Source organism: Metopolophium dirhodum, chromosome 4, assembly GCF_019925205.1.
Source record: "Metopolophium dirhodum isolate CAU chromosome 4, ASM1992520v1, whole genome shotgun sequence".
Lineage (NCBI taxonomy): Eukaryota > Metazoa > Arthropoda > Insecta > Hemiptera > Aphididae > Metopolophium > Metopolophium dirhodum.
The window spans coordinates 18,681,505-18,707,988 of NC_083563.1; the positions used below are offsets into that span (position 1 = coordinate 18,681,505).

General features: G+C 26.7%; 1 protein-coding gene across 7 annotated transcripts in view; it reads left to right on the forward strand.

Moving 5' to 3' along the window:
• The window catches only part of LOC132942494 (potassium channel subfamily T member 2), a 176,224-nt gene that overhangs the window by 20,780 nt on the left and 128,960 nt on the right, over positions 1-26,484 (forward strand). For 5 of the 7 annotated variants that reach the window (XM_061010917.1, XM_061010921.1, XM_061010923.1 and 2 more), the window contains exon 2: positions 12,752-12,816. The exons of 1 other annotated variant lie outside the window; for it this stretch is intronic. The gene's annotated coding sequence lies outside the window, so the exon portion shown is untranslated. Of the gene's footprint in view, positions 1-12,751; positions 12,817-24,542; positions 24,602-26,484 lie in introns of those variants that run through there. One more of the 7 variants, XM_061010919.1, reaches the window with a different exon arrangement.

Below are 26,484 nucleotides of genomic sequence, written 5' to 3' on the forward strand. Positions count from 1 at the left end.
TTGAATTCAAGTTTAATAAAATCTCTTATACATTGACCCATTCTTAACCTACTATACAGCAGAGCAACATCCACTTATTTATAAAACGTTTCTACAAAATTAATTAAATATATAACTGGGATGAAAAATTATATTTCAATTCAATGAAAAATTGAACTTAAAAAAAAGCATGTTAGATTTATGTTTTGATATTAATTCTAATATCACTGATCACTTGAAAACCAATTCAGATCGGCGTTCGCTTATATATAACCACACTTTCTTAAATTTCTTTATTTCTTCAAAACTTTTCTGTAGTTTTCGATAGCTCATAGCTCAGGAAAGCTACTTAGATAATCGAAAAATTACTTTTTAAAAGTAACGACTAGACTCGATTTCCAATCGATAGATAGGACTACTTGAAAGTTTTTGAGTACTTTTTAAACCAAAAGTGTGCCCAGAAAAAAAATAAACACAAAAACATCATTGCAAAACAAATTCATTCCTCTCTTCGCACAGTATCTAAAACATGTTTAACTTGTGTTAAAAAGTTTTTTTATTATAAACTTTTCAAAATTAAAACTATACTCTATATAATGGCTATAATTATTTTTATACTTTGTTTTTAATTCTGTGTAATATTTTTTTAATTTACTGATAATGCCAGAAAAATTGAATTTGTCTCAAATCAAAATTATATTTAACATTTTAGCATGTTATCATTTTTTACGGCTATATATAGAACATATAATAATACCTAGGTACCCATATTCATTGTATAATGTAGCTTATGATAATATATTTTCGCGATTATTTAAGAAGAGAGACATTTTTTTTTTTAATGTGCTTGTGTCAGTTTAGTCACATAAACACTTTCACTGAACACGCGTGCACCGTGATGAACTAAACCGAAAGTGGTCTTTTTCCGAGCACACACCCCTTTGACGTCCGATCGTCGATAAGCTCATATAAATAATTCCCAAATGACCTGAAAAAGGAAATCAATACCTATAACTATTCATCTATAGAGTGTATACTATCTACACTCGAAATGCACCTGTGGCCTACGATGAGGTATAGGTATGTTTATTAAAATTCACGTTATGTTTCGGCACTATTTCTTAACCCCCAGACACGATACGCATCTACGCGACCCACAACACTTATAAGAAAATGTTTGAGGGGATTATAATAAACCGACCACATTGTTACGACGTGGAATAACTAATGGGAAATTACATTTTGCACCATATTATACCTACTCAATTTCCATCCGTACATAATTGCCATGGCTATATCATTCGTATCAACCGTATTATGTTTGTATCTATCTATCAGCCCATCTATCCGTCTATACTATATATATGCTATGATGTTTTAAATTATTCATACATTCAGGCCGCTTGTCGATAAATTTTAATAACTCCCGTCGTGTACGCTCGCTCGCTTTGAACAGCTTTCCCCAAAACTGAATAATAATAATATTATTCGCCTCCGTTTATTCTCACGTGTGTTACATGACGTAGTGCATTGGTATAATATTATGTTCGGTTTTATATCGATTTCGAAAACTAAAATTAGATAGAAAAAAAAAACAAAATACGTATATTATTATTTTATAATTCGTACGGTTATTTATGTGTGGAAATCATAAATACAAATACATTACAATAATTAACTTTACCCATCGGTTTCAAATACGTCACAGGTACTTCGATCGAAATCAAACATTTGCATATTATAATAAATTTATGATACATAAATATTGTTGGTACCGATTTAATAAGACGTACAGTAACTTATAAATGAGAAAACAAGATCGATAATTTAATTTTAGTTGGGTCTATTAAAATACAACGCACCTACCTCCTTATAAGTTATTTATATTGCAGTAACCTACTATGGATTTTTATTTTAAATAAACAATTGAAATGTTATATGTTATTATAAAATATAAATTATGCTTACTCAAATACATAAATATCTGGTTATTGTAAATTTCTAATTTTTAAACACATAAACTATAGGTAGGTATACAAAAATACGTTAGCGATCCTCGACCACTGGGCGGCATTTTTCTCCGTGCAAGTCACGGTGTCCGGAGAACAAGTGCCGCCATCCCCCCACCCCGGGGCACGGCAGAAACCTACGGGTGCCCCATTAGAAATTCTGCCAAACACAACACATACGTGTACCAACCTACCCAATATAAAAAACCTACAGCGCCCTCCCCACACCCAATGGTCTATGTTGCCGCGGGTTACCCAATAAAAAAAAAAAAAAATACGTTAGGATAATTATCTCAATAGGAAACTAATAAAAAAAAAAAAATAAAATTGGGAAGTAAATCTACTGAATTTAGGCACTTTGTGTCAAGTGTACCTCGTAATTGAGTAGTCACTGGATGTGTTAAATTTGCATTCAATCAAAAATCATCGCATATATAGGTACAAAAATGATTCTTAGCGAAGAGGGTCATTACTGAGGATATATTTATACATCTATAATATAATAATATGTTGAACTAATTTTGCTAAAAACAAATCACATAATATATTATGGATAAAAATATACCTAAATATTATTTAATTTAATATTACTTGCTGACATTAACATATAAGACAAATACCGTCATACCGATGTACCGTAAAAGAGTGTGTATAGGTTCGTGGTATAAATAACTGAAAACTAATCTAAATATTTTGAAAATTTGATGAAAAATAGTAAATAATAATAATAATATACACAGTAAAAACATTTTTTAAGTCTTGACGAATAATAATTTTTGAGTTACAATGTTTAAATATTCAATTTCAACAAAATTTGAACTTAAAATGTCTATAAAAAAAATCTTGCAAATATAATTTTTCTTTAGAAATGTTTAGGTTGCTGTTAGAACAACAGTTTATGAGGAACCATATTAAATTGTCGAGCCTTAACTATAATAATTTAACATATTATACATGTTTATATTATAAACTATATTACATCATATTATATAAAATTATAAAATAATTTGCAAATTTTCGTGATTTTTAACATTTTTACTTCAATCGCTTATAAAATAAATTGAGATTTGTATTTCTGATATTTTTAAATCACTCTAAGTATTCTATATCTGAAATTTAACATTAAATCTCGTGGTAGTTTAGCATGGTTTTTTTTCTTCTATATAGATAAAAAAATCTAAATATCTTGAAAATTTTAAATGTCAAAAAATTGCTTAAAATTAGTCTTAATATTTTGAAAATTTAATTGTTCCATACGCAAAAAAATGTCTGCTTATCAAACAAGAGTAACGTCAGGTGGTATCCTTCAACAGCAATGGATGTGTCGAGCTCTCGGGAGCGTCATTTTATTATTCTTACAAAGCTTGCATTTCGCAAAGATTAATGTGATAATTAACACGGTAAAACAATTTTTCGGCCACGGTCGTTTGTCGGAAACAACAACTGGCGAGAAAAGTCGACGAGAACCGATTTAATCGAGTGGTCTGACTGAACCGGTAAACATCTTTGGTTCCTCATACATGAAACAGAATAATATAGAAAATGATAATTTAAGTAAAAATGGAATCTTAAAAGATTTTTTTTTTTATATAAAAACAAAATAATGTTTTGAGATGAATCGTTTTGATTGTTTGAATATGTCGTAATACTTCGATCACTCGTCCAAAATGAAAATTACTGAAAAGAAAATTACGACACTTTTTTAAATTCCAGTAAAAAAATATATGCATCTTGTATTTTATTTTCATGCTTTTTTTACTCATAAACAAACCATAAAAGAATCGAAAAAAAGTTCACAACTTCAAATAGTACCTATAAATTGCACTTAACGAGGTAAATAATTTTGAAAATCATCTCATGTTCATAAAATGCTACTTTAAATATTTGGTGGCAATTCCAAGTTTCTACGTACCTACGTACCTAATCTCTTGTACGTTTATGGGCATTTAAAAATAAAATTAAATCCGATTTCATAATTTTGTTCATTTTACGTCGTATTTTCACTTTTTGGACGCATTTAGAAAGGGCTTACAGAAATCTACCTACATTATGCATGAAAACCATTATATAATCAAATGTATTGTTACTAATGTAATGCACGTTGGTACGTATTACTATTTATGCATTTACACAGACAGTGCGTGACGATGAAACATTTTTGATGATTTATGAGGCAGATATGTGAGCATAAATTATTATTATTTTTTTGTTTTGTTTTTTTTTTATTAATAATATGTCGTATTTTCAATCTATAGTTGTTTGATTATTATTTAAGAATATAATTGGTTTTTTTATAATACATTAATACACTGTCCATATGATATATCCAAGTGCCAGGTATAATATAAAACTATGATATCTGTTGGAGATATTATTATTATTATAATGTATAATTCGATTTAACTATTTTTAGCAATGAGAATTTTGTGCTAGGATTAAAAAATAATTATCTAGTATATAATAATATACAGTATACCTATATATTAAAAAAATAAAATAAATAGAATTTCACATTTTACATATTTTGGCAGCAGAATAATTGTAATATTACAGTAAATCAGTGATCAAATTAAAAAGCCAATATTTACATTTTTAATTGTTTCACAATTATAATTATTTACTGCGTACTATTTTTATTTGTTATTTATTTCGAATTTGATTTGTAACAAATTATAAACAATCAAATTTATGATTAACTTTCCGAGTTTTATTTGTTTATTGATGTAGCCACATTTACGGAAAAAGAGAGTTTTATACTTGCATTACATATTTTGACTTTAAATCGAATTTATTATTTTTTAAATAAAGAGCTAACACAAGCTGCGTATATTTCATTTTCTTTATTTTATATTTTGGTACTTAAAGCCAACAGAAATATATAACTAAAAATGTTCAATATATCTATTTATTTATTGGTTGAGGAGGGGGGGGGGGCATAAAATATATAAAGAAATAATTTAATTTAAAAACCTTGCAACTAATTTATATTAATTGTTTTAAATTTATTAAACATTTCAAATATTGTATATTAAAATACCTATTGATAGATACAATGAAACAAAAATTGGTACTTATGAATATAAAAAATTACATCAAGGATACTTCATAATATATTATCTCCGAAAAATTACGAAAATAACTAATAAAGTAGGTAAAATAAATGTCACACCTAACTGTCCGGAGATGTTACTTTTGTCAACATTGTTTTTTTTTTTTTTAAGTGCATTTTAAAATATTTCTTTACTTATTGACCAATCTTATTATTATTATTATTCAAGTTCAGCCATAATGCTTAAAATGAAAGTAATTAGTAAAATATAAGCTATTTGGCTTGTAGTATTATTACGGTGGGTGTAATTTATCTTTTAGGAAATAAGTAAGACAACGCCCTTTTCAGCGTTATAAAATAATGTTATTACGTGTGCATTTTAGAGCATAAATAATCCTAAATAATTAAAATAAAACCGTACAAATTATATTTGATTTTAGAAAGTTTTTTATTTTTACATATTACATGTCATTTTAATGCATACCTAGTAAGTCTAATATAATTATTAATTAATAAAATACTATAATAGTCTGAGTTATCAAGCTATATAAAACTATAATGATAGTAATAAACTAAAAATTAGGTAGGAAATAGTAAGGTATTATGTATGTATTATGGTATTAAACCACCTATAATAATATGTATTACGATAATTATTCACTCAAAAATTCTGAAATTGGTATGAAAAACTAAGTTTTGATTTTAGTGCTTAATTTTCATGTTATAATAGACAGGAATTAAAAATAGAGATAGAAACGCTTTTAATAAATATTATAATTAAAATTCTCTGCCGTCAAGTAGGGATGTTGGAAAATTGACATATCGAGTCAATATAGGCAATACAATCATTCGATTTAAAATCAAGTTTCTGATTGTCTCGAAACCGTTGAAGAGCATTATTGAGAGAAACAGACCCTGCGGCTATACTAATAGCTATATATGTTATTAGAGTACAAGAGAATGAACTTTACAATGCCATAGAAATTTCACACTGTAACTTTCAAGTTGTTTGGGCTACTTATAGTTTTCATCAGATTTATAAAAATGTAATAAACCGTTTTTGGTAGTTTGTATTTAGTTTTTACACCTTTTAATTAACTGACACACTTGAAAGTTGAAACCATATGATATTATATTTTACATTTTAGAGAATATTGAAATATTAGTGACTTATTAGTGTATAACGTAACATAATTGTTTTGCATTTCTACAATTATAATATTATAATAGGCAGTACGTTTAAGTACAATTTTTTTTTTGAAATTGAAGGAATGGAGACGTAACTTAAACATAAAATATAGGTAATGTGTTCTAGGTACTGCAGACATTCTATTATAAACTTAAAATACCTATTTTATTATATTTAAGTCTAATTTTTTTTTATTCATTTGTCTATGGCATATTGTAAGGATCCGTTTACGCATTCATATACAAATTAAATTTTCCAATAAAAAAAAACTCAATATTAAGTCCAATATCGGTTTATGTCTATTTGTCGTGTGCAGAAAACTTAATGGAAAATAATTTCAATACTGGCATGCATAAATCAAAGTTCACCATCAAAGCTCTTTCCGTAATCCGTTTTCAATTTGATATTATATCCAGCTCCGAATTATGCAAACATGTGTAATGTATTTAGGGTATAGGTATATTTCCTTGTGAAATTGTATTTTTGAATAAAACTCTTATGTGTTTTTATAAGGATAACATAAAAATAATGATTTATTTTACACATTCAATAACGGTTTAATAAAAAAAAATATAATATATATTACATTATAAGTATTGATATTAATGATGCTAAACATAAAGATTTTGTATGTACGTTGAAAAATATGAAATATAAAATATTATGTTAATTTTTAAGAAATGAAATGTAAAGCCGTTAAACTGCAATTACGAAATTTCCCGATGAATAACTTTTTGATACACAGTTCGACGCTACTAATTTTTATTATGCCCCAGTATTTAGATTATTCTTTGAAAATTAAATTTTTTAAACGTTTGAAGTAGAATGTTTTGTTTTACATAATTATTTTTAGGCTCTTGTTTAAATTAATAACTCATAATAAATTAAAATATTATAATAAATGCAAAGTTATATCTTAGTATCACACCATGGCTTTATCTATAAGGGTTCATTTAATTGTACTTCACACAAATACTCATCTTGCACAGTTATTTATATAATATAAGTTACAAATCTATCACTTTTGGGATTATTGTTACATTATTATTCAGATTTGGTGTAATATATTTATAAAAGAACGAAAAAAATGAATAAATAAAAGAATTACCACAATCTTACATTATTCATTTTTTAAATATATATATAGGTATACTTATTTATTAAAAATTACCAGGATCCAGGTGCAATAAATACTTAAACATAATTTTTTTTTTTTACTTACACTTTTTAAATAAATTACCACGTTTATGGACAGTGCATGGTATAGCATTCATCAATTTAAAGTTTTATGTTCCATGTGACTGGTGTAGCATTAGCATTTCAAACGGAAAAAAAAACAAAATGATCCTAAATGGGATTTTTAGCTGGCAAATGCTATAGATTAGGTAGCAGTCGTGCCTATCAACTTGTTAAATTATGAGATAAAATATTTCTCCTAAAAAATATGGAATTATGTATGTGTATAATGTGAGGTCTGTTGTGAGGGGGCTTGGCTCCTGAATGTATTGATATATAATAAGAACTCTCATTCCAAAATAATATTGATACACCAAATTTTAATTATTATTTTACAAAAATATAATTGTATATTTTAATTTTTTTTTAGTGAAATCTCTAGCAACTGAGCTATTAGCTTTTTTTATTTCAAAACTAAGTATGGTTGATGATTTATAGGTTTTTTCAATCATTATAAAATATCTTAAATTAGGTTATTTTATTGAGTGTATTTTTTTCTAATATAGTCATGGTTTAAATTCAAAACGTCTGTCAAAAGATAATAGTATAATATTCATTTATTCAATATCCTATATTTTAATCAAATATTTATAGATGTAGTAATAACTGGTATGCACAGTGTGCACTTCTGGCTTTTCGTTTCTTTCATAGGTAGGTATAAGGTTTTAATTTGATGATATTTATTTATTGAAGCGTTATGCTAAATATGCTTGAATGAGATGTTTAATTAATAAATGTAATATATATAGATATTTGTTTAAATAAAATAATTCATGTGAAAATCAATATTTACTCGGAATATAATAAACATTGTCGAGGCACTCCAGAAAAAAATCTCAAAAATTCGTACGATTTCGAATAACTTTTGTTTGGATGATATTGAATGTAATATTATTGTTAACTCATTGTAATTTTTACTGTATAAATTACCTATAGTATAATAATTCTGTTCATCCAATCCACATAATACTATGATTATGCTTTGCACAGACCATGGACGCTCGGCACATAAACACGTCATATACACACATTGGTGACATTCTTTTAAATAAATTCCCTCCTACAATGAGAGTTAACAATAATATACGTATTGGCACGTTAGACGCGAACACCTCATTTCACATCAGGGCATTATAATATCAGTGTGTTAAAAATTTGAAATAAAAAAAACCTGTGATAATTATTCAAAACGATTCTGAGTAGGTACATCTTATGGTGTGGGTACTGCACAGTGATCCTGGGAGGTTTCTGCGGTTTAATGGTAGGTACCTACTCTTGAAAATAATTAATGAGATACGATTTTCAACAATTTATTATGAAACTCGTTACACTATGCGGCTCGTGTTCAAATATTTAAAATCGTATACGTATAATATTCAATATTATTATATTCGAACATTACAAAACCTTTGAGAAAATATTTCAATTTTTAAATACACAGTCGTCGATATACTTTCAACCCACCATATATTTTTTCCTATAATATTATAATATTACAGACATAAAAACAAACGCTGCTCGTCGTGACTTTTTTTTTCTATATACTCTATATTATATAAAACGAAGCCAATTGGACTAGGTTCTGACTCAAGTTCTGAATCTTATTAACCCTAATCAAAACTAAATAAATGGTTGCATAAATGTTCATAATTTATACATACTACTATAATACTACTATGTACTATTGATGTAATACATTTTTAAAACAGTTTAAATTGTTTTATAATTTTTAAATGTTATTAAAATGTATTTATTTATTGACTACAAATATATGAAATAATAATAAAAAAAAAAAACAAAATACAAATAATTCTGTAAAATGTAAAAATATTATTATTATTGTTTCCATTTAAGGTGGACGGTACACAATACTATAATTTTTTTAAATCCCAACCACAATGACCTCATTACAAATATAAAAAATATATCATTTGGTATAATCGATGGTATAATGTAAGAATAAGGTTAATAATAAACTATATACAATATTATAATATATGCAATGTTTAAACCATAAAACGGATATTTTTTAAACTCAATTTAATATGACAAATCCACCGTGAACGCATTTTATGTGGTTTTTCCGATTTATGTCATTTGCGACCAACAAAACAATTTTCTAGGAAAACATTATTAGTTGCTAATAATACGCATGGACAGACTTTTAGAGTGAGGTTAGGGCCAAAAAATAAACACATGCTCCTATTGCCTATCATTCAGGTTGAATACACACGCATCGCAGCCCTTTACGTTTAACAAAATCATTAAACTCAGAAAATAATGATTTTAGAGTAAGATGTTGATTTTATTTTGTTTTTTCCAAAAAAAAAAAAAAAATGTTCTTACAAAATAAATATATAATATAATATCGTATAGTTGCTTTATATATTAGAATCTTTACTTTTTATTGAAATCTAAAATTAAATAATATTTACATGGTTACTACATACTAATATGATACCATGTTATTTGATGTTTCAATAATATACGTATATTATTATACTCATATAGAATAATTTTATATTTATTGTTTTCAAATTATATTATATTATATTATTTACATCTACTTTTACAATTTCAACAAAAACTTGTTGAACAAGAACAGTATTATGATTGACAATCATTGATTGTAGGAAAACTTGTACTTATGTCACAATATTAAGTAGCTGAACAAATAATTTAAATTTCCTACTTTACTAAGTCATCAACACTTATTTTTTAGAGCTCGTGATAAAAATTGGTTATTAACATATTTATTTTACAGTCTACATTATTATTTTTTTTGTCATTTAAATTACACAAGTTGGTAATATTTGTTTCTTGAGTAGGGTGTGTAATCGTTACTTGAAATTATTACAATATCAATATGAAAAGAACTTTTAATACTTCACAAAATTAATATCGGTTGTAATAATATGCTAGTAAGTACCTAGGCAAAGTAAACAAAATAAAAATATGTTTTACTCGTGTAACTAAGACCGCTTTGAATACAACGATATTAAAATTAAGTTATTACACGACTTATACCCTACAATAACCTACCAAACCAATTGAATGTACAATAATATTATTATAATTTATTTATAAAATTGTTTCAGCGTTAAACGGATTGGGTGGCACTGTTGTAGAGTACTGTACAGAGTACTAATGCTAACCTCTTGTCAATAACCATTAATTATCAAATTTACTTATACTTATTGCACTGTATAGATTGTAATAAAATTTATAAAAAAAGAAGAAGTTTTAAACGTTATTTTTTTACCTATATTTTAATTTGTCACCTATTTTAATATTAGGTATATTTTAAATTGCAATATTTATCCCTAAAAACAGTAAAGGTTGTGTCTTTATTTTATCCATTGGTTAATAAGTAATAACTATAATAACAGCTGTCTAATAAATTCAAACACCAATTAGGTTTAATTTGAATTTTATCTTGTTGAATATTATGTATTATTATTTCATTGAATAGTGAATAATTAAAATAATGGTTATTATAATAGTAGACATTTTCCATTAAATTAATATGTTGTCATCATTATAATTGAATGTACTTGTTGCAATTTATTTACGAGAGTTTAATAACATTGATTAGTAGAGATAAAAATGTTAATCCATACAATACTTAGGTACCTAATTAACAAAACGAGACATAATAATGTATTAATAATATAAACATATCGTGTGCTATATTATGTTATATTATATAATACATTTGTCAATGATATAAAAAAAAACAATTTAATCTGATTATTTAGTTAATCATAATTTATTATTATTATTAATTATAACTCTATAGTTAAATATAATATTATTTATTTTTAGTTTTCGTTGAGACCTTCACAGCTTTAATAATTATTATATCATATAACATTCGAATGAAGATCTACAACAAATAAAACAAAGTGAATGTAAAGTAAAATAACGAAAGATAATAATTTTTATTCGAATTGCGTTACAAACCCCCCGAACGATATAATAAACTAAATCGTGATAGTAGGTAATAGCCGTTGTGAGGAATCAGTTAAATATTATAATTTTGCACATTTGCGCAATTCGAGGTATAGGTACTCCATAGTCCATGGAAGGTAGATAGTACACGTCATAATTAGTGTTTTTTTTTTTTTTTTTTGTAGTGATGTAAGACATTCAAGTTATATGCGACTTTAGTCTCATAACTGTCCGAGCAATGACAATGGGTGTTGTAAGAGAGAGCATTTGGATCGAGATGATTGGCAAGAGCTATGTATTATGTATAAATTATATTATCTATATTCATGTATTATGCCCAAGTCTGATCCTTGTGTATGCAAACATATAATATCACATTTGAGTAAATTAGAATTTAGAATTCAAAGACCAAGGGACCGTGGAAATGTGGAATGTTGGCATTATTATTCTCTGTGTTTGTTCGTAAATAAATGTAGAATATTTTATATTAATATAAACGACGGTAAGCCAGATCAAGCCTGTTGTATTATGCATTCATAATGTATTAGGCATTTCATGCAACGAGTAATGACATTGATCGACATTGGACAAATAAGTTTTAAAAATATTCTAGAGAAAGCACAACGATTAGGAAAATTGTTTTATTTATATTAATATATGAAATCATAAACAAATTAATTTAATAAACAAAAATAAAAAACTATTCTAAATTAAAATTACAACGGTATACCTAATACATATTAACTATAAAATCATTATGTATTTTTTTATTTATATATAAAATTAATGAGAAACTGTTCCATTGTTATTTTATTTTAAAATAGTTTATGGTTATTCCTAACTGCAAATATATTTTTTTTTTTTAATAATAAATGCATCATGTTCAAAATATCTTAAATGATATGTATACATAAATAAATGTTTGAACAATGGCAATATGTAATTTACAGTTAGTATATAAAATTTAAAATTATTGAAGTTTAAATTCAAAAGGTATATCTAAGCCATCTAGACGCTATTAGTACAAATATACATTATACATGATAATATATGCTATGTGGATGTAGGTGCTTGATAAACAATAATTAACGCTATACCAACATGGTACCTAGCTAATACCAAATAATATTTTTAACATTGTGTTAAATGTTAATAAGACAGACGTTTGTTACCATACCCTTTAATATTAAATGAAGTCACTCTGCTAATAGAGTGCCTTTATATCGTCTATACGACCATACTTACATTTAATTTTCAAAAATGTACAATTTTATTGTATTGTTTACAGTTTTATTATTTTTAGAAATATCAATTGTACACACAATTTATTTTCCCCAGAATCACACGACGAGTTATGGGAAAGAATTGGCAAATTACAATATGTGTCTACTCTACTGCCATTAGTAAGTGTACATTTCAAAAATGCTTGTAGACGCCGAGTAGAAAGTTACACATAGATGCATTAAGGCCAATAGCGTTCGCATGGGTCAATGAGTCTAAGGTAGACCATTTAATTTCGAAACGTTTTTAGACATATTCCATGTAGTATCTCTTATTGTTATGTTAGATTGTCTACTATTAGTTTTAAAAGTATTTATTTTACTTATTTTTAGAGGATATAATACCTAGTCAATTGTTGGTACACAATAATATACATTAATTATATTTATTTATATTTAACGTCATCGAAATTTTAATTCATCTAAAGTCTAATTTAATATTAAGTACGAATATATTACTAGAAATTTTAAATTTAAATTACAATGTACACCATTTATTTAAATTTAGTTAATTTAGTATACTTATTTATTTATGCTTATTTTTCTTATTCTTGGTATAATTTTGTTGTTCTTTAATATTATTTAACAATTGAACCCATAATGTAGTTTAAAAAAAAGTAAGCATACCAACCAGTTTTATGTAAACATACTTATTATAAAAAAATAACTTATGGTAGATGGATAAGATAGTTAGATATTATTAGTGTTTACTTGACTAAATTACTAAACTTAAGGGTTAGGTACGGAAAAAGGCGCAGGGCATGTATCTATGGGTAAGGCAATATAAACTTCCGTTCATCATTGTTTGACAAGGCAACGAAAATAGGACAGATAAACCACAACTAAGTTAGCATAGTCATTGTTTAGGTACATACTCTCCAAAATGAGTTTCCTTTCAATGGGTGTTTTTCAAAATGAGTTTTGGTCGTGGGAGTATATGTTAAAACTGTCTATTATTAAGCATATGTACACTATTATGACGTACACAGGTGTGTAATATTGCATAATCATAGGGGAGTTCAATTAATCGTAACATTTCATGTGGTTGCAAATGGATTTTCAGGAGAATACAATGATTGGTGTCACAACAATGAATATATACATTATAAATTGATGTAGGTACACTCAGTTGTCATTATACAATCCATTTATTTAGGCAAAGACTGTTGGCTTAAAATAATATGTTTTAATTTTTAGGAACCAAAAATTGAAAGCTTTAATTTATTAATTCGTATCAATTCCTCACAGTGTTTTATGCGATTTGTATTTATAAAATATTTAATGGGCAACGTGTTTTTCAAAATTAATTTACCATCAGTTATTCAAATGAATTAGTAAAGCGTTAATGCTTAGTAAGATTTATACATACAGGTACGAATCAAACATTTTCAAAAACCTATATAAAGCCTTTAATTAGATTATAATTTTTTCAAAATAAATACAAGTATTAAAAAGTGGAAAAGTAACCAATATGTTGTAAAGGTGGTTGTGGATTGTAACATGTTATTGAATAAGCTAGGTACTATAAATTATAATGGTGTAACATAGAATTTGAATTCAATAATAAAATATTATTAAATAACGATTCTGATATATATATATATAATATAACATAAATATAATATAACTAACTAGCTGATGCCGTTCACTTCGTTACCCATTAAAAATTCCAACTCAACATGAATCAAACCTTGTTCAACTATTCGTTTATTTAAAAATCATCGTATGATGTTCAAAACTTAAAAGTTTTCATCGATCATCTTGAATCTCAAAATACTTGTACAAGCACCACTTTAAAATGCGAACTTTGGACGATGCTATCTTAGTGCACACTTACATGGCGGTATGAAAAGTACCGCGAAAATTGCAAGCCTCAATCTATCATTATCGAGGATCTACATGGATTAGTCAGTGAGTCAGTCCGGACACGTTGGATTACGTTATATTGTAGCCATTCTGCCCCCCGGCCTTCGTTCGTGGACACGCTTGTGATCATGGGAGCAGTATACTTTCAGGCAGGCAATCCACCTGCGGTGGACTGCAGACCCCGCTGGGTGCGTACGTAATGTCGAACGTTGTTACAATGATGTGCATGTGTATGTTCCCGGGAGAATGGTCGAACAATTAGCCCTGGGAATACCATTTTTACCATGTTCAATAGTTTTGACCCCGGACTAAGATATAATGGACTGGAAACAACATGGTCGGCGGGGGGTCGGGGGACGGCCACCAAAAAGTTCCCCACGCTGAGGACCCCATGTTTTCAGCACTACCGGTGGTTTTATTTGGCTTCACATTTTGGATCATAGTTTGTGTTTTATATACAGATGGTAAACTCTGGTTTCTCATACGTCATACACTGATAAACTGCTCGTTTCCAGTCTATTATATCTTCATTCGTGGTTTTGACCAAACATAATATAGGTACAATTCTAAAACTATAGTCAATTATAATTTATAACCAATAGCAACCTTACAATAAACAAAAATATATTATTATATAGTTTATTTTTTTTTTCCTGGACAGATGGCGCTGACGTATTTTTTTCATCCAGTTTTCCTACTTTTCCGGTAAATTACATAAAATGTTATTTCATACAAACCTTGCCTTGACAATTATGAACAGAACAAAAAAAAATATTCAAATCGGTGGAGCCATTTTAGAGTTTTGAGGAATACTGTATTATATTTTCAAGCTTTTTGACCAAATAAAAAAGTAAAACAAAATCTAAAATTTCAAATGCGTATAATATCTAAAAATAATGTATATTTAAGGACATCACAACACTAAATATTTTTTATTTTAAGTTTATTGGTGTATTGTTATAGGTAGTGAAAATAATGAAAAACGTATTGGTAAAAATCTGAATTTGAAAAAATGATTATACAACGATAATATTATAATGATAGTTGATGAATAGCCGCGTGATGTCATAGATCCGGCGAGTGAGCAGCCAGTCATGTTTTACGTGTAAAATTACTAAATTAGCTTAATTTACACAATGATTTTAAGAACTTACGATAGTATTTCAGAATTGTTTTTTCATAATCCTGAGTAAATTATTATGTGCTCAAGATGATGGTGTGATTTAAAATATAATGTATCTTGTTATTGTATACATATTAATATTATTATAAATTATAACTAAGTAAAATTATTGAGTTCGTGACCCACGTCGTATTGCCATATAAACCAAATTTTACGAAATTTGTAACCTATAATAGTTTTATGAACTATAAAAAAACTAGAAAGTATATCAAAATTTTAATCACACCAGTGTCATAGTTAATACAAAAAACATTTAAGGTTACATAGAAAGCCGATATTCCCTCATTTTGATCATATGGTATAGAAATACATACAAAGGTTTCTATTATGACTTGGTGCCACTTGTGTTATAGTTCAACCACTGTAATTAATTTTTATTTAAATATTGCAAATTTTCTTAATTTATTTTTAAAGGATTTCTTTGTTGATTTTTTTTTTTGAGAACTTCGATCATCGTTACCTATCTATATTAATGTATTATCGTTTATTTGTAAATAGGCTATCCTAGTAAAATTGTATAATTGAATAACTATGTTTGATCGTTAAGAACCAATGTAATTATATACGAGTAGTATATTACGATTGATGAGAATGTGTTACTATAATAATAGGCAAAAGGTATTTTTCTTTTTGATAATGTGATAGCTTCACGATCTAGCAATACGTATATTATATTTAGTTGTATAACCTGTAATTTATTATGCCTGTTATTTTGTTGAATTGTATGTGTACGGATAATTCTATTTGACTTGTGCTTGTTTTTATTTTATGACTATGAAACTATTTTTAAGATTACATCCATATTTAAAATGTAAAAACCATCTAGTTATATATATTATATGCATAAATATTAGATTCTATTGAAGCCAAGCTTACCTTAAAATTAATTATCTACATTTATGATTTATAATTACTTTTAAATACTTATAAAAAATATTACTTTGACGTTCATCAATATGAGCGACGTGAAATTAATACCCAAAAACGAGTTCCTGTATCCTCTCTGTACTTTTATATTGCTATTATAGTTATCTATAAACAATAAAGTTTTTTAATTTATTAGATGACAATTTTCCGTCATAAAGTTAAGCACAAAAGTAAAGCTTTTTTATTGGTAAAATGTATGATTGAGAATATATAAGGTATCTTATAAAAAATTGATATGTTTAGATTATATTTAACTTAGTTTAAAACAAACATTTGAATAGGATAGAACAAAAAAAAATTATACTATGAGTAGAATAATGTATAAAAAAAATGAAGTGTAAAAATAATATAATAATCAATAGTTGAGAAAATAATTTTCAGTTTTCTAATTTTTATTTTATGAATTTCAAATATTATTATCCAAATAAACGTTTAGGACATTTAGGTGTATAAAATATGTCTTATTATTTACTTTGTTTTCTGCGATAACAAAAGTTCTCACTTAAAGCAAATACCTACTGAAATATAATATTATAATAGAAGCTATTATAGGTGCATCTTGGTATGGGTTTACCTATAATGTCGTCACTCGGGATTTAACATCGATACCTAATTTTGAGTACCAGTAACTTAACATTGGATATAGCACTCCGATGGTGAATGTCTGGCATCTTTGTGTCAATAAAAATGCGAAATTTTAAAGCTGATACCTGATACCTGATTATTTACCCATCACCAATTATATAGGTTCAACTTGATTTGAGTGAACCTTGTTTCACGGTCAACATGGCATGGTGTAGCATTCATAATAATACAATGGTCTACATTAAATAACGATTATTATTGTACTATTGTGTGTTCAAATAATCGAACATTCAAAAAAAAGTATACTGGCACATAAATTATTAGTTTTAATATGTTTAACTTTCATTTTCCTTGTATGAACTTTATAAAATATACATGTTTTTAAAATAATTCCATATTACAATAATACGTCATGTAGGTATAAAGACTTTTTAACGAATTGATGCATAAGTCATAAAAGTATTTCTTATATTCAATGGTAGAACTTATTTTAGCCATATGAGTACATACTCAATATATATATTACAACTGTACACCTAATAAGTCAATATGAAATAACTTATATCGTAACACACAAATATAATATTATGTTAACAAATATCTACCGGCAATACGTCTTATACATTGAGGACACTTGATAAAGCTATAAATTATAATGATTATTATATTATATTTATACAATTTCAAAACGAATGAAATATACGGTAATTATTACATAACATTTAGTAGTAGTTATGACATTTGCATATATTTAGTTGTATTTATAATGTTTACATATATGAATATTGTATCAGTTTGGTACAGTATATCTGCTTTAAACAAACCGCTTATAATATTATGCATACATAATATGTGTATAGTGTATATCATAATAAAAGGTAATATGTATGAAATAGCTTAATTAGTTTTTAATTTTCTTTTTCTACAATCTGTTACGTATTTTGATTAATTTAAGTTAATATAATATTTATTAAATTAGTACAAAAAAAGAATAACTGATAAATGGCGAGAAAAACGCGAGTACATATTGGTGTACATATTTTAATATATATTATATTTTTTCTGTCCGTGTGTAAGTAGTCAAACTCCTCCTAAACAGGTGCACCGGTTTTGATGACATTTTTTGTGTGTGCTTGAATGGGTCTTTGAATGGTTTAGACTCACAATTGGACCCGATAGGAGTCATAGGACCGACCGGAAGAAGTGTTCAGACAGGGATTTTGAGATTTACGATGGATATTTTCGTTTTATAAATGGTTGCTATTGGTTATAGCCTTATAGGAGAAATAAATAGAAGAAATTAGTATTTATTTATTATTGGTTGCTATTGGTAATTTGGAAAGATCAGGTACAAGACAAGCATAAAATCGAATTTTCGCACATTGCCTACCAAGGTGGCTGGGTTTCACTTAGTGCAGCGAATTACAACCAAAAGGAGTTGAACAATCACAATTTGTTTAAGAGTTGTAATTTTTTACGGGTAACGAAGTGCGCAGGATCAGCTAGAATAGTATAATGTATATGTATGTGTTTATGTATAATATAATATTATATTGCAATAAAATCTCATTGTCCAAGAGATAATATTCAACAAAATAATATTGCGACAAATAGTCGCAAGTAGAGGACGGCCAAAGCGGCTCAACGTATCCTTTTGACGATCTATCATAATATAATAATAGCAATCGTATGTCAAACAGTTTTGTCACAGCTACTAAGTATTTAATATCGCTTTCAAGCCATTAAAAAAACGAGTGTCCAAGTTTCCCACAATCTATCCGGTTTTAATTTTCCGCGAGTGCCGGCGACAGATGGTCGTTATTTCAGTCACCTTACAATATTATTCAGTTATTGAAAACTCGAAGGTGAGACAACTGCACATAGTGACTTTTTAAATCAGCTAACAGTAACCGAGAGACAAAAATTGTCTTCAGCTTGCAGACGTATAGCTTGATTTTTAAAAACTGCGTATTACAATTTGTTTTGCTAGTAAGAGCAACAAGTTGTTAAGCTTCTGGGCATATAGTTTTCGGCACGAAGTTTTCCGATTATCCTCACTCTAACAGTTTGCGTATTTATTATGAAAGGAAGGACTACCTATTGATTATATCAACATAAATACATAATATTATTATTAAATACATTTATTTTTATTTGACTAGTATGGATTGTTTTTAGCATGCATGTCTATGCAACATACTAATTGATTCACGATGGTAATGTAATTATAACTAAGTTTTGTTTAGGACAATTTTTATAATCATAGTTTTTACATATAATATTTTATAGTACTGACTTGTGATTTTTTTTTTTAATAAATATGTTAAATCACATTTTATTTTCACTGATACCTATACTTTTAAAACTTTATTGCTATTATTGTGAAATTGTATTTTTTTTGTATATTTAATATATTAAAGTAATATAGTATGGTCTTTGATTCGACACCACGTTATTTTAATAACACTGTTATAATTTAGTTTATGTTATCCTATAGTAATATAACCTATCATATTTCTCACTAAATAAATTACGACAATTACGTTTTACGGTCAACCAATATTGACTAAAATTTAAAATATTTTTTGATGCATATAAATTTATAACTAATCGATTATACGCCGCGCCAGTCGTTAAATTACATTTTTCTTATTATTTAAATAATTGTTGAAAAAATAATGATTAAAATATAGAACATAATTTTTAAAAAAAAAAAAAGGTATTCATTACCGTGTCAGTTTCCACATGTATTGTCAAATGTTATTCTCGGTAGTGTTTGGCAAATGGACACCAACATGCCCTCTTTCACTCATTAACATTAATATTCTACTGTATTACATAATACATTATTATAGTTGTTTTACCATAAATATGTTTTTTGACTGGATACACAATAAAATGTTTCTGACCGATTTTTTGTAAGGTTTTCGTTGTTATGGTTACTTATTAACAAAAAACATATATTATTATTATTTATAGAATTTCCTTTTAGAGGAAAAACATCGAGTATCATAGTTCTATGGTTTTTTCTTTCAAAAAAATATAATGGCAGCGTTGGATGGACTACGCGATGCGCAAGAAAACCAAAGAGGAAATCCTGGTGGTTTTGGTGTGGTTAATACATTTGAACACAACATACAATATGTTCATATAATATATTATTATTATAATATAGAACCTAACGACGAGCGTACTACCACTCTGTGAACATTTCGAGTGATTTGACACAATGACACCACGTAAACCACTAGCCGTCATTTGACCTAGGGCACTACCCAGAACTGCCAGATCTATACGCTCCAGAGTCGACTACTCGACTGACATTTTGCACAGTAATTACCATCGTTTCCACGGTATTAAATGTCATCTATTAGAAATATTCTATTACGCTCGACGACAATATAATATTATATAGGTATTGTACATATAATAATTATTGATATTTAAATCAATATTGGTAGGTGTGTAAAATAGTATAACAACTTAAACCAAACGAAATCTAGTCGGGTACGATATTATATTGCGACGTCGGAGAGAGGCTGCACAGCTGCAGTCGGCAGTGTAGTTAACAACGACAATAATAATAATAATAATATGCAATACAGAATGCATATAACGACGCACACGAGTATGCAATTACCGAACATAACACCTTACTAATCCTCATACTTGGGATTGCTCGGCTGCGTTAAGTCTCGTAACGCAGAGTATAATATTATTATACTATATACATTGTACGGTTTACCTACATTATACGTATTAATATTACACCGAACACGACATGGCGAAACGACCGTGAAATGCAACGCGCCGACGCGAGGATTGAGCTTTATGTTCGCATCACAATACGATAATATAAACGAATGGACAATCGCGACGCTTTATATACGAACAGAACACTTTTACCGATCTCTTTGTGTGGGACTACAACAGTGTATGACACCGAGTGCGGAGCGTATAGACTCCTTTGTGCTCGTCTACAGCTGCGTTCGACAAATCGCGGTGCCTAAATTGAAATTTTGTTACCGTTTTGTCGCGCACTCGATGGAAATTTATATTTCTTTGCTTTCGGTGATTTTCAAATTTTAATGATATAGCAGGTATCGTGTACCTATAGTTCGTAATTTGTAATCGATTTTTCCGTACACAGCTAATGCGTAGTCTGAGTTATACGTACGGCATACACGTATACATCCGTTATGGAGTCCATATCGCTCAAAAAGTTAAAGTTTAACTATTAAATATTACATCCATAAGACGAAGAATAATATATTACTTGATAGTTGTTGATATATTGTAAGAGCATAGTGACCAGCTTGTTTCTATCAGTTAAGTATTTGAGGTGTTACAACCATTTGTAATTGTATGTTGATGAATGCAATTTAAAATTGAACAATAAACAATAATTGTTTGTAAAGAAAATTATTAAACGGAGTTTATTATAATGTATTATAGATACTTCTATTTATCATGCATTCTGAACAAGTCAAATAGTACACACCCAAATCGGTGATATAACTATTTGTTTTAGCTGTTAACTGAAAATAATGGTAAACGATTAGTTATTTTTAAATTTTCTTAAATTAATGCAATCTCAAACTTTAGGAGCGGTAACGAAAGTTTTAATTAAAAAAAAACAAAAACAAAATGTAATCAAAACTAATTATTACTAACATTTAGGTAATCATAATAATCAACATATTAAAAACGAGCACCTGATTCCTATTTCAAAATGTGTCCAATCTGATAAAAACGCACCATATTTTATATGACTAATAAAAACTATTTACGATTTATCGATTTTGAAATAAATGGGTGAAACAATTTCACTAAAAGTTCTTGTAGAGGTCAAAAGTAATGCTCCATAAAATATAAATCGGTCATATTCTTCCTATTTTTTATTTTATGTTTGCACTTTCATAACGCTATATACGAAAATTGGTCATTCTTTTTTTGCCAAAATAAAACTTCAAGCAAATATGTTTTTGGTGCCAATAAAAATATATAGTGTATAAACTTACTATAAAGGTATACAAATGAAAACTGTAACAACTTGGAATTTGGATAAAAAAAACTGTTTTAAATGGGGTACCTAATACTTCATAAGCTGGCGTATTAAATTTAAATGAGATTAATTATGCATTTTGCTATTTTAGAAATAATTAATTGCCTACAGTTATTATTCGCCTCTCCACATGTATTCAGAATAACTTACCATGGGAAATTATGTAGAGATTCAAAATTATTTTCGTTTCAAATATTATATCCAAACAATTTTTTTTAAATATTATGCTATACTACAGTCAATGAAAAAATAGATTATGCTATAGTTAAATTATTATTAATTGTAACGTGATGCATTTTTATTATTGTACAATTAAATTTTTTAGTTTTACAATACTGATTATAACATTTATTAAATTTCACTTTTCTTTGATATTCTACAATAAAATAGCCGTCCAGTCCTGTATACTTTAATACTACCTATTACAATATTACCTATTGTATACATGTTTATTACAGATTGTATAGGTAATATATTCTTGTTTGTTCTAAAAAAAAAAATTATGTATTGTGTGTTATAGTAATAATATAAATTAATTGTTGTGTACCTATATGTATAATTTATATAGGTAATTAAATAATTTATTTAAATTTCTATTAATTCGTGTAGGTATATGCTGCAAACATTTTTTGAGTACGTATTCTTTGAAAAAAATAATTTATCAACATATACATTTTTTTATAGTTTTTTTTTAAGTTGATATAAACCTAATTTAAACGTTTTGTAGTTTATTAAAATATTATCGTTTTTATTTTTATATTAATTATACCTACACATAATATTATAATATTATTAATAAATGAAAAGTTATTATTATTTTCATAATTTGGATCCAATATAGTAGTTAGGTAGGTACTGTCGACTTTAAACATCTACCTTCGTGATAACCACTGCTTGTTCTAAAGGGCACCAGTGTGACTTAATTAATTCCTCAAAATGTATGCACTTGCTAGACAAGCCTTTCAATATATATTAGTCAAAGGTTCGGAACTGTAAAATTGAGAAACTTTTTACTTAGCAATGATCAAAACTGACAATGTTAAACTAGAACACTTTCATGGTTTCATTATAAAATATTTTCCCCAAAACATAACGCGTTTTAATAGTTGCTCGTTTTAACATATTGTTATCAATATTAACTTTAAAACAATGTAACTACGCAACACATATGATACAACAAAGAAAATAGTTTACTCTCGAATACACTGAACCATAAAAAGTTCGTTATTCACAAGATCATAATATGTAAGACTAATAAAATATGTGAAATGTTTACTATATTTTGTAATATTTATACTAACTATAACTATTTTGTTGAAGTTAATAACTCCCAGTATTAATAAAACTTAAAATATTTTCTAAGGTAACTCAATTATTATAATATCATATATTTTATTCTTATTACAGTTTTATCTTAAATTTAACAAAAGATTATAGATAAATAATATATAAAACACACAATATAACTTATACATAGTTAATTGAACACAGTTGGATTAACAAAAACATATTATAATATGATGAATATTTCACTCATGCATATTTTGTTGTTTCACAAAACATTATAAGTACATATAAATTAATGTAGAAATATCCATTCTCTCTATTCTAAAATGTACAGTGTATATAATAAAAAATATTTTACTAAAATATAACTTTCAAAAATATTTTATTGCATAATATCATAAAGCTTGATAATTATTACTATTAGAACCAAATACCAATATGGCAATATCATATATAAAAAAAAATTGTTAAAAATCCATTGTTTCTTTACATGTGACAACCGCTATGGTTAACACTGTATACATTTGTGTGATACGAAAATTACTTTTACCAACATTAAATCTAACTCACTCCAAATAACGTCAGAATTATAGAAAAACGACATTTTCTTTTCAATGTCCAAATTATACAAATCACATTAAATAAAACAAAACTACCTTCACCATATTGTGTATTTTGTATTATTCACCAAACTCAAGTATTCACTTTCAAAAACGTTTCACTGGTCGTACAAGATTTGGTTAGGTTGGTTTCTGATTGCATTTTGTAGATACTTTAACGGTGAATGAGAAAATTCTTTGGCATCTATTCGTGGCATTGTTTCAACGATACGCTTGTACGTAATCATCGTCCTTTTTTCGATTTCACACCTTAAACCGTTTTTGTCAAGCATGTTCCTAATATAAATTCAGTCGTATACAAAACTTATGTGAACTTACGTCATTATATGCACATGGTGAAGATATCATAGAAATATGGCTTTTATGTCATAAACGGTAAGTTTACACAATGTACACGTAGACAGCACCAGTTTGTTTAACTTCCTTTTATATACTTGTTATTTTAATTTTATTTTGTGTAAAATTCATATCAACATTGTAGATATTAATTTTTTTGTTAAAAATGAAAAATAAAATATAACATGCCTACCATATTATTTAACGTTTTAAAATAGAGTGTGTCGTTTGGTGCTTTCAATACCTAATTCAATATAAATAACTTAACTAATATAATGCATTGTACATGTATACCATTCGTTAAACTGTACGTAATTAGATAAAAATATTATACATGAAAATAATAAAAAAAAAACTATGTTTTTAAAACCATTATAAGTAGGTACCTACTTTTTATGACATTTTATTAATTGTATTTTACCGTCAGTTTATGGTTTTTTTTTTTAAATAGTCATGTCTTTTGTTTTTATCAAATCTGTATTCTGGATAATCTCATTATTACAATAACTTTTTTCTTTCGGTTGACATAACTCATTATAAAAGCCATAATGTACCTGTATACAACTAATCTAATACTTGAACAAATATTATAAGAGTTATATTTAATATGAACATGTACGTGTAAATTTAAAATCAAATATAAATAAATCGTGTTCCATTTTATTATGTATTGCATTAAATTATAGTTATAAAATGTTCATCACAAAATGTTTGTTTCGTATAAAAATAAATAATATCTCATTCATAATCTGGGAAGCATTTACATAAATTTAAATATTTATATATATTATAAGACATTCAAATAGAAGATAATTTAATAATTATAATTTATATAGTTATATGGATATTTACATTTAATAACAATCAAATGTATAAATGTATGGTATTCCACATATAAATTAAAGTATGTATTAAATTTAACTAGGTTTATTTAACCAAATGATGATAGTAACAATAATTTAAATATATATTTTAATACAACTTAAATATTTTTGTACTGAATTCAAATTTGGTATAATTTATTAAAAAGTTGTTTTACTGCAAATATTATAAGTTAATTTTTTAAGACGTATGACATTTCTAAAATTAAATACCTAAAATATTTATATACAATATACATAATATATATCACAAAGTTTGTCAAAGAATTGAAGTTAGGTACCTACGCTAAAATGCATTATAAAAAAGCGTATCCCTTAAACAACCTGAACATCATTTTCAGATAGTTTTAAATTGTGCAATTTATCAGTCGCAAATGTTTTCGAACTCCAAGCGAGAATTATCTATAGATATTATCGTTATTTATTTTGGAACACACGCTTCAGTGAATCTCCTAAATTATAATATGAAAGGTAATTTGACTATTTTTGATTTTATTTAACTTGTAGCCAAAGCGCTAATAATATGTTTGATATACTACCTATATACATTTCATTATATTATTTTAATTAGTTCAATTTTATGAATTGAATAACTTAATAACAACTAATGTATCATAATATTACAGAGATATTGCCATATTGGCATATTTTTTTAGTATAATACTTAATGTAAAGTACTTCCTTTGATTTATGAAATTAAGTTTCTAAAAGGTGAGAAACTAAGAAATATATTTACATCATTCTAAACTTCTAAAGAGAAAAAACACTTAAAATTAACCATTATATTACAAACAAACAAAGAGTATAATAAATTAGCTAAAATCTAAATTTAAAGGCAGTGTGAAATTGTCATGTCAATACGATTGATAGCTGTATTTTCGAAAAAATAAATAAACTTATAGCTCACATAACATATTATTATAGTTGTTTATTTAATATACTTCATCATATATATTATAATATACTGTAGTAAAATTTCTTTTTAATTCTTTATCGAGCATTAATAACTAATACTATTAGTTAAAAAAAAATAATACTAAA